At 42.7% G+C, this 10,534-nt stretch overlaps 1 non-coding gene across 1 annotated transcript; it reads right to left on the bottom strand.

Annotated features, from left to right (window-relative positions):
* Positions 1-9,752: 9,752 nt before the first annotated feature.
* On the bottom strand, positions 9,753-9,825 carry Trnaa-agc. The gene has a single exon. It is a non-coding gene; the product is annotated as a tRNA-Ala (tRNA).
* Between the last annotated feature and the right edge of the window lie 709 nt (positions 9,826-10,534).

Genomic DNA, 10,534 nt, shown 5'->3' with positions numbered 1-10,534 from the left:
GTACATTTTCAGGCAGACAAACTTTCGAAATTACAGTAGTTACAATTTTCAACAACAGATGGCGCTGCGGTCTGGGACACTCTATAGTACGATATTTTCCACATATCCACCATGCGTAGCAATAATATGGCGTAGTCTCTGAATGAAATTACCCGAAACCTTTGACAACGTGTCTGGCGGAATGGCTTCACATGCAGATGAGATGTACTGCTTCAGCTGTTCAATTGTTTCTGGATTCTGGCGGTACACCTGGTCTTTCAAGTGTCCCCACAGAAAGAAGTCACAGGGGTTCATGTCTGGCGAATAGGGAGGCCAATCCACGCCGCCTCCTGTATGTTTCGGATAGCCCAAAGCAATCACACGATCATCGAAATATTCATTCAGGGAATTAAAGACGTCGGCCGTGCGATGTGGCCGGGCACCATCTTGCATAACCCACGAGGTGTTCGCAGTGTCGTCTAAGGCAGTTTGTACCGCCACAAATTCACGAAGAATGTCCAGATAGCGTGATGCAGTAATCGTTTCGGATCTGAAAAATGGGCCAATGATTCCTTTGGAAGAAATGGCGGCCCAGACCAGTACTTTTTGAGGATGCAGGGACGATGGGACTGCAACATGGGGCTTTTCGGTTCCCCATATGCGCCAGTTCTGTTTATTGACGAAGCCGTCCAGGTAAAAATAAGCTTCGTCAGTAAACCAAATGCTGCCCACATGCATATCGCCGTCATCAATCCTGTGCACTATATCGTTAGCGAATGTCTCTCGTGCAGCAATGGTAGCGGCGCTGAGGGGTTGCCGCGTTTGAATTTTGTATGGATAGAGGTGTAAAGTCTGGTGCATGAGACGATACGTGGACGTTGGCGTCATTTGGACCGCAGCTGCAACACGGCGAACGGAAACCCGAGGCTGCTGTTGGATCACCTGCTGCACTAGCTGCGCGTTGCCCTCAGTGGTTGCCGTACGCGGTCACCCTACCTTTCCAGCACGTTCATCCGTCACGTTCCCAGTCCGTTGAAATTTTTCAAACAGATCCTTTATTGTATCGCTTTTCGGTCCTTTGGTTACATTAAACCTCCGTTGAAAACTTCGTCTTCTTGCAACAACACTGTGTTCTAGGCGGTGGAATTCCAACACCAGAAAAATCCTCTGTTCTAAGGAATAAACCATGTTGTCTACAGCACACTTGCACGTTGTGAACAGCACACGCTTACAGCAGAAAGACGACGTACAGAATGGCGCACCCACAGACTGCGTTGTCTTCTATATCTTTCACATCACTTGCAGCGCCATCTGTTGTTGAAAATTGTAACTACTGTAATTTCGAAAGTTTGTCCGCCTGAAAGTGTACTGTTGTCCCAAGCATATTGCAACAAACGGTGTATTTCTATCGCTGCTCGTTTAGTTTTTATTGCCGTTTCAAATATACCGGTCATTTTTGAAACACCCCGTAATAATCTACTGTCAGCGGCTTGCATCGCTGAAGGAATGATGGGGTACCAGCTTCGTGGGCGACGCAGCATCCGTAATGAAGTGCGCGGCCTGTATGGCTGTGTCCTGTAGCACTTACAGCCTCTGTATCTTGTCTGAAACAGCGTAGCGTCACTCGGGACACACGTACTCCATCATGGGACAACTTCACTTGAAACAATCATTCGCAGTTAACACTCAACGTAATTGTACAACACTACTGTTAGGCGCGTTTAACGAAGTTTTCGCTGCAATGAAACTAAATTTTACCGAATTTGCAGAGTTGAATGTTATGATCTGTTTTTCTTGACCAACTGTTAATTTAAATCTAATTGCGTAAACTGCACTAGCAGTGAATACTATACTAATTAAACATTAAAATTTGTTTTTACGTGCCCAGACAATTTTCAATGGCAGCTAAAAAATTCGCTGAGGCAATAGGGACTCAAATACAATAACGTAAATGAGGGGAAAATGTAAAATTTGGGAACGTAAAAACAGAGTTTACTGTATATATGAAGAAAAAGTTTTGTCCTACTGACTTGAAAAACTGGCGCAGATTATGATGTCTCTCATTTCCCTAAGCAGCATCGTGATCAGTAAAAGCATTAACAACAGACATAGACTGGTATGATTTCGCTTGCATATAAATTATTACAATGTACAGAGTGGAAGGAATTTAACCCGGCGCTGCTACTGTGTTCGTTTGTACCAACGTTGCTACGAGGGGTCTCACAGACCTGACCTGCGTATGAGTCTGATTTGTTAAGGACAGGGAGCACAAATGGGCTTCACATTCTCGTATGTTGTCTAGATGAAGTAAACAAACACTTTTTTCTTTGGGTTTCAGTAAATTGTTGTCCTTTATTACTATGTAAGCAGATTAGACAGTGATACTAACATTTACACACCGTACAGGACAAAAATGGTCACACAACGTGGCTGTCGTGTGTCACAGCACACAAAGTAGAACAATGAAAGATACGAAAACCAAACTCAGGTATGAACAGATGAGTAGAAAGCATATACGAAAACGTAAGTAAACGGACAGTCTCCACAATGTCTTTTGAACGTACGGTACTATTTCCTCATGTCGTTACCACACCAGGCCACTACATCCAGTCATTACAAATTAAACTTGAGTGTTTTTTGAGATAGACAAACTTAGAGCATTTGTAACAAATATGTTGCGTTTTGCTATCTTCACACCCATAGCACCGTCCTCTCTTAGACACCGTACTCAGATTCACAAACACTCCCATCGTCTTGTTGTTCGACCCCCGCCAGTCTGTTGGCAGACCTTTTGAGAGGTTGGTTGATATGCTTACTGCCAGCCCTGTGTAGTAACTGGCCTCTGACAAGAGCCTTCCCAAGCGCTTTCATTAAGTCTCTCCTCGTGGTCTCCCCCTGGTTGTTAGCTCTGAAGATGACGAGACTGTTTATGCCTGCTACATTTAGTACGCAAAAGAATAAGGCCAAAGGCCGCCTTCTAGTTGTTCTTGCTGCATCATATGTGGCACACATCTGATCTACTAAATCTGCCCAACCCTTAGTTATCATCTCCGGCTTCATTTCTTCCCCAGATGTTGCATTTATTTTGCTGTCATGATGCATAGTACTCATTAGAAGTAGGCACCTGTTTTTCTTTGGTACATTACTCACTAATGTACACGTCTTCTGAAAGCCAAAGCTACTTGTAAAAGCATTTCTACCTCTTGTGTTCACGAATTCTGGGGGAATTTCCGTCTTGTTCTTCCTTACTCTTCCCAAAAATGTTAATTTATGGCCTTTCAGAAGTGACAGGGCCAATTCATAGCTCGTTAACCAGTTATCCATCGTTATGTTCCTTGACGTTTTGGAAATATGATTACACAACCTTTTGACGACATCAGCAGCACGATTACTCAACTTATACGGTCCATCTGGCTGAAATAAACTCCCAAATTTGACGTGTACGCCGTTCTTGCATCGGCTAGATTGAACACTTATTCCATATTTGCCAGGTTTGGAAGGAATGTACTTTATAATACTACATCGTCCTCGAAATTCGACAAGAATTTCATCTACAGTGACATATTCTCCAAGAAAATAGTGTGCTATGCCGTTTTGGTGAACAAATCAAATATATTTCGTATAGGAGCCAATTTATCCTCTTTTCGCCTGTCGGACCTCATTGACTTATCGCCAAACCTCAGACACTGTGCCAGAAACCTGAATCTCTGTAAATTGTAGAGTAGAATAATTCCAACCCTGTTCCATCTCTGTCCCAGAGCTCTTCTAAATTAACCCTATCAACCTTGTAGATTCCACCCAAATACAACAGACCAAGAAATGCTTCAATATCACCTTTATCTGTCTCATGAATGAAGGTCTGAGACGAAGAGTATCCCGACTTAGCGGATTCGATACATTCGTTAGTATGTATCACTACTTCATCAATTATTTCATCCGTGAAAAACAGCCGCCATATTTCTACATGTGTCCTTTTATTCTTTGCCATGCCCCTCACACCAGGAATATGTGACACAATGTTACGTGACCTCGTTCTTATACGAGGAGTAGGCATGTCTTTCATCCATTTAGTACGCTTGTCCTTACCAACAAAATATTTCTTATTGTTCTGATATCTATCATTGTCATCCCCACTTTGGTCTTTTGCCGTATCGTGTTCACTATACAGTTCGACGTCTACGTCTCCACCTTCGTCAGCTGATTCGTCACTTACGATTTCATTTCGCAGTGCATCGCTACACAGATCTTTTGTTACATACATTATAACCCCCGTCTGAAATAAATAGGCTGATTCAGCAATTTGAATGTGTACTACTAACGTATTTGTGTTGGGACAAACGATACCATCATTTCTACTCTGGGTCCTACAGCCCCAACAAGTACTTACTTACTTACTCACTACGGTCGGTCTGGCAGACCCAAACACGCTACAGGCACTCCTAGAAAGTGAACTTTCGCCGTCACTTGACGAGCAAATGGCGCAGCTGTGTAAGGCAGGAAGCTACAAGGGACGCTGCTCGTTTGCAGTGTCGTGAGCCTAACGAAAACGAATCGCTCACACGATTCAGTGTCCGGGAGACCCACCAGGGGCAATGTAGGGTTAACGGTTGCTATTTGAGAGCGTCCCCATGACAAACGAATGTTCGTAGGGCAACGTAACTCTGTGGAAACATTTGTAAGGACATGCGGAAGAGAAATAGCGAGTAAACCACTGAAATAAACACATTTTAATTTCGATGTGAGAGGGTAACATTTGTAAATTGCCTACCATGTTTAAGTTCCAGGTTACTAACGTTGCTCAATCTGACGACCATCTGCATCCACGACCGACTGGAATCGCACTACAGCTGATTTTGTAGTGTTTCCCGAACAACATTGGAATGTTCAGCTGTCCTCACACATCCCGTGCACTGCTTGAAGATAGCACATTGTGTCAAGCATTCTCAGTCGTGGCAGTAGTAATTACTTCAGCAGCTTGTGGCGCAATTTTTTGCTTCGCTTTGACAAACCAGCTTCAAGAGTAATGCCCTGTTTACATTCTCCAGACCCTTGTTTACTGCAACACGCGCCGAATGTGCTTGTGTTGAACCCTACGTCGCCGAACCAGTAACGGCGCCTAACGGCAAATCAAGACACTAGCACTGCTAACAACGCAAATCCTGCAGATCACAGTCTGAATTTTTTTATTTTTTTTACTAGCCTTCGGGACGTGCCTGTACAGCCATCGCATACACTGGACATGTTGTACTATAGTTAGTTTTGACAATTCAATCTACACATGTCTCAGTCGTATCCTAGAACGAAGATACATAGGCTTAACATTGGACAGGTTCCGACATAAGACAAATTTTACACCCACATTATACTGAAAGGAATCTGAATATCGTTCCTACAAAGTTGGGTACCCATACCGTAAACAGTTTTCCGTCTACACTGGCTCAAGTAGCGAATGCTTAATTATAAGCACGCTGTATGTTAAGGTACAAACACTGATTGTTATGCATGTGTTTAATCTTCTGTTCAACACGACGATAAAACTTCAGGAATGTGGTGTTACAGGAAAATGCTGAAGATTAGATTGTTAGAGAAGGTGCTGAAAAATGGCTCAAATGGCTCTGAGCACTATGGGGTCATCACTCCCCTAGAACTTAGAACTACTTAAACCTAACTAACCTAAGGACATCACACACATCCATGACCGAGGCAAGATTCGAACCTGCGACCGTAGCTGTCGCGCGGCTCCACACTGAAGTGCCTAGAACCGCTCGGCCACAACGGCCGGCCTAGGAGGAGCTGAACAGAAATGAAGAAAATTATGGCACGACCTGACTAAAAGTAGAGATTGGTTGATGAGGAAGTGTAGGGGGCAATATTGCAGAGGGAAAGCAAAACCTGAGTATAATAAGCACGTTAAAATGGATGTAGGATGCAATAGTTACAAAGAGATGAAGACGTCGCAGAGTGGAGAGCTGCATTAAGTCAGTCTACGAATTGAAGACCACAACAGCAACAACACGATGCTTGTACTTCGGCTTTACATATAGAGCTTTCGGAAGATATATTTGATGATCATGAAATGCCGTATTTTTTGTTTTATATGATGAGTTCCTTTCAGTGAGCCTGAATTGGTTTGTCCGATATCATAGGCACTGTGGAAGTTTCGACGAAACAGAAGTAAAACTCGAACAGGAAGCATAGTGGACATAATTGTATACATTAATACTATCAGTAATATTTTGTGAATGAAGTAAGCTTCGGTAGTTTTACTGGCAGTCAAAGGTTTTAAAATTTCAGATAACGGAGCAAACCTGCAAAGGGAACAGTATAAGACCATTACTTGCAAAATAATTCTATCACGTACAAAATCCGATTCCGAAATATTTTTTCGATGAACAGAGTATGCGACGGATCTGACATCGTGATGTCGTGGTGCATGTAACTCACACAGACATTTATTGCCGAACACCGCGAGTCGGCGTGCAGACTGCGGGTTTCCGTGCGGCTAAATATAGACCGCTGGGAAGTCAGCGACCTAGCAGCACGCAGACATCTTCTCGTTCAGCATAAGCAATGACGTGGCCGCCTTGTGACGTGCTCTTCCTGGCACAGACAGCTGGCGTAGCGTTCGCGAACTCTCTCCGTGATGTGCGCCATTAAAATCAGACCGCTGCCGTCAGTAAGTGGAAAGAACTCGTTTGTCTGACCCACTCTAGTGCTGTGCTGATTTACGAAGACATGCTTGGACGCTCTACACGTAGGCTATAGTATTAGTTTTTCTAAATCGAGAAACAGATTTCTACTTCTCATACCGAAATTGTGTAAAAGCAATTAATTAGGCAAAGATTTCCTCTGCATACTGTGGAGCAGCTTATACCATCTTTCATTTGTTTGTAACAAGAAAACGCTATTCTGCTTCAAGTTTAACTCACTCTCTTGTCTGATCCTGCACTGTGAAGATGCACAAAGTAATTTCGCTTATGAACAGTGCTTATTGATGACAGAGCAAAATGTAATTTAAATAACGCCGTTTCAGTCAGCATAAATATCTGAATTTTCTTGTTTCGTGTCATTAATTAATCAGAAGCGTATATTAGTATTTTACAGGAGGCCGTCTTCAATAGGAGTCCAATCGCATTGTTTATTGGCCAAACGATTTGAGCTTTACGTCGGCTTTATTGTTAATCACTCTCGCATTACAGAAAGAGCCTGTCTTCGTCAGAACCGAAGCCCAAAAACGTTGATATTAAATTTTTTCGGTGTAACAATCTCATCGGGTGATGCTGAGGGAATTAGATTAGGAAATGAGACACTTAAAGTGGTAAAGGAGTTTTGCTATTTGGGGAGCAAGATAACTGATGATGGTCGAAGTAGAGAGGATATAAAATGTAGACTGGCAATGGCAAGGAAATCGTTTATGAAGAAGAGAAATTTGTTAACATCGAGTATAGATTTAAGTGTCAGGAAGTCGTTTCTGAAAGTATTTGTATGGAGTGTAGCCATGTATGGAAGTGAAACATGGACGATAAATACTTTGGACAAGAAGAGAACAGAAGCTTTCGAAATGTGGTGCTACAGAAGAATGTTGAAGATTAGGTGGGTAGATCACGTAACTAACGAGGAGGTATTGAATAGGATTGGGGAGAAGAGAAATTTGTAGCCCAACTTGACTAGAAGAAGGGATCGGTTGGTAGGACATGTCCTGAGGCATCAAGGGATCACAAATTTAGCATTGGAGGGCAGCGTGGAGGGAAAAAATCGTAGAGGGAGACCAAGAGATGAATACACTAAGCAGATTCGGAGGGATGTAGGTTGCAGTAAGTACTGGGAGATGAAGAAGCTTCCACAGGATAGAGTAGTATGGAGAGCTGCATCCAACAGTCTCAGAACTGAAGACCACAACAACAACAATTTTATTGAAAATGTGTGGTTAAAAATCACTTAAGAACGACGGAACTTCCGCAGTATACTGGCTTGCACGTAGATGAAATATAGATGAAAGGCAATGGAAACAAGCTAATAAATTATTTGGTGCACGAGTAACTAAATTTTCTAGAAAAAATCCACTTAGAAAACTAAGAAAGAGAAACAATCCCATCGTTGTTGGAATGTGCCACCTTGATGCGGCTCAATACCTACGCGAATATTCGTTTAACTGGAATATTTTTCCTTCTTGTAGTTTTCTCTAACAAGAGGCATATTTCAAGGCCTTAGAAACGGACGATATATGAGTTGGAGAAGGCTGTAAAATCATCTCAATATTCACCTACAGTGACTTACAGAAATAAAGATAATGTAGAAACAAACATCTATACCTACTTCTAAATACTGCTGATCTGAATGAAGTGCATTTGAGAAGACACTTTTCATTGGAGGAGGGACGTTCGAAAGGTAAGTTCCGATCGGGTGCCAAACGGAAATCACCGGAAAAATCTGGTGAAGGGTTCCACAAATGTGTTGGGCAGCGTCTCTAGTATGCTCCCCGACCGCGTCACGTTGCTCTTTTCAGTTCTGAGAAGACACTGAGGACGTAAAGATGCCTAGAACATAGTATCGCTCGCCAACTATGAGGGCCTGGTGAGAGACTTCACATGTCACGCAGCCCACATAACATAACTGTCATGCGTTTACTTCTTTATGACAATTTTCGGCAGCGCTCTGCAGGGGCAATGAAGATGCTACTGCCGCGTCTTCGATCAGAACGGTTTGATCACCCACAATACAGCCCGTAATTGGCTCCTCTTAAGTTTCATCTCTGCTGACATGAACCGCTGGTTGTGAAGGTATAGCTAACTGTTGCAAATAAAACATTTTTGACCATCGAAGTGTTTTCCATTTTGCGACCGGTCGGGTTTAGTTTCCGAACACCCCTCGTAATATTCCATGAATGCGTGGACATGTCCGAAAGAACAGTATAACGTTCTTAGGGGTTGTTTTACTCATCGTATCTGGCAATCTGTCGCTGCGTAAGTCCTGAAACAGTAACTGTAATAAAAAAAACTACAAAGTTATTTTTTTAAATAATTAATCCTGTTCTTTTTGTTTCCACTGAATATTTTATTATAATCTCAAATTATTAAAAGCATCTTGACAAATCTGAAATAAGTTGTAATATATCAATAATGAAATAAATCATGAACAACGAGCTACATGCTTTCTGTCTAAAATCCAAAACCAGACTGACCCCCCTATGCCAATATGGCTACCCCTATGTACATGTTCTAAACAATCCCGAACAATCCTCGGCATTGTTTAAAATGAATATTTGGTTAATTAACAATTAAAATTTATATAAAACCTGAAAATACGCGTATAAACGTATGTCTGCTCAGTACAGTAAGTACACTATGATATTAGTACAAGTCTGTTATTTCATTCGCGAATAAACTCTCAAATAAGAAATTACAATAATACATTTATATTTTTTATTAATTACTAGAGACTCCCTTCGTGGGAATTATTCCCTTCATTTACAGAGCTTCTAAGCTTTGAACTGAAATAGATTAAACAGTTATTTTTTTAGTTATAAGTTTTTCTAGGCGAGTTACATATTTTGTTTACATGTGCGATCGTGAATTAGACTGGGAAATGTTCGTTTTAAATAGGTCTTAATGGGCTGTTACGTTTCAACAGACACCACGCAGAATCCGCAGTTGTGATACATTATATGTAAATTGAAGGTGAAGGAGGGGAGGGGGGAGAAAGCAAAGGGATGGGATTACCGACGTCAGCTGCATCTGAACATTATGTGGAATCAGCGGCACTAGTGAAAATATGTACTGGACCGGGGTTCGAACCCGGGATCGCCTGCTTGCTAGGCAGGTGCGTTAACCACTGCGCCATCCAGGACACACACTGTCATCGCAGCTGCGCGGACTATCTCGGCATGCCTCACGGCCAACCCACATTCCTACCGAGCACACCTATCCTCATTCCCTGTCCATTTGCTCCTTGCTCACTATGCAGTGTAGCAGTGTTCTGGAACAAATATTATTTCGGACATGTCCTAAAGAACAACCACCACGCATTCATTTAACTGATTCGCCTAGATAGGCAATGGATCCATCTTCCTGAGTGTGGATGGACAAGTACATCCGACCTCCTGCGGGAATCTCATAGTAGCGAGCGTGGAGGACATGGACAGGAACTACGGATAGGTAGCGCTCGGTGGGTATGTGGGTCTTCCGTGAGGCGTGCCAAGATCTCCATCTACATCCATACTCCGCAGGTCACCTGACGATGTGTGGCGGAGGGTACCTTGAGTACCTCTATCGGTTCTCCCTTCTATTCCAGTCCCGTATTGTTCGTGGAAAGAAAGATTGTCGGTATGCCTCTCTGTGTCGACTCTAATCTCTCTGATTTCATCCTCATGGTCTCTTCGCGAGATATACGTAGGAGGGAGCAATATACTGCTTGACTCCTCGGTGAAGGTATGTTCTCGAAACTTCAACAAAAGCCCGTGCCGAGCTACTGAGCGTCTCTCTTGCAGTGTCTTCCACTGGACTTTATCTGTCATCTCCGTAACGCTTTCGCGATTACTAAATGATCCTGTAACGAA

Source organism: Schistocerca piceifrons, chromosome 2, assembly GCF_021461385.2.
Source record: "Schistocerca piceifrons isolate TAMUIC-IGC-003096 chromosome 2, iqSchPice1.1, whole genome shotgun sequence".
NCBI classification, from domain to species: domain Eukaryota; kingdom Metazoa; phylum Arthropoda; class Insecta; order Orthoptera; family Acrididae; genus Schistocerca; species Schistocerca piceifrons.
This window is presented reverse-complemented; position numbering and strand designations above follow the sequence as displayed.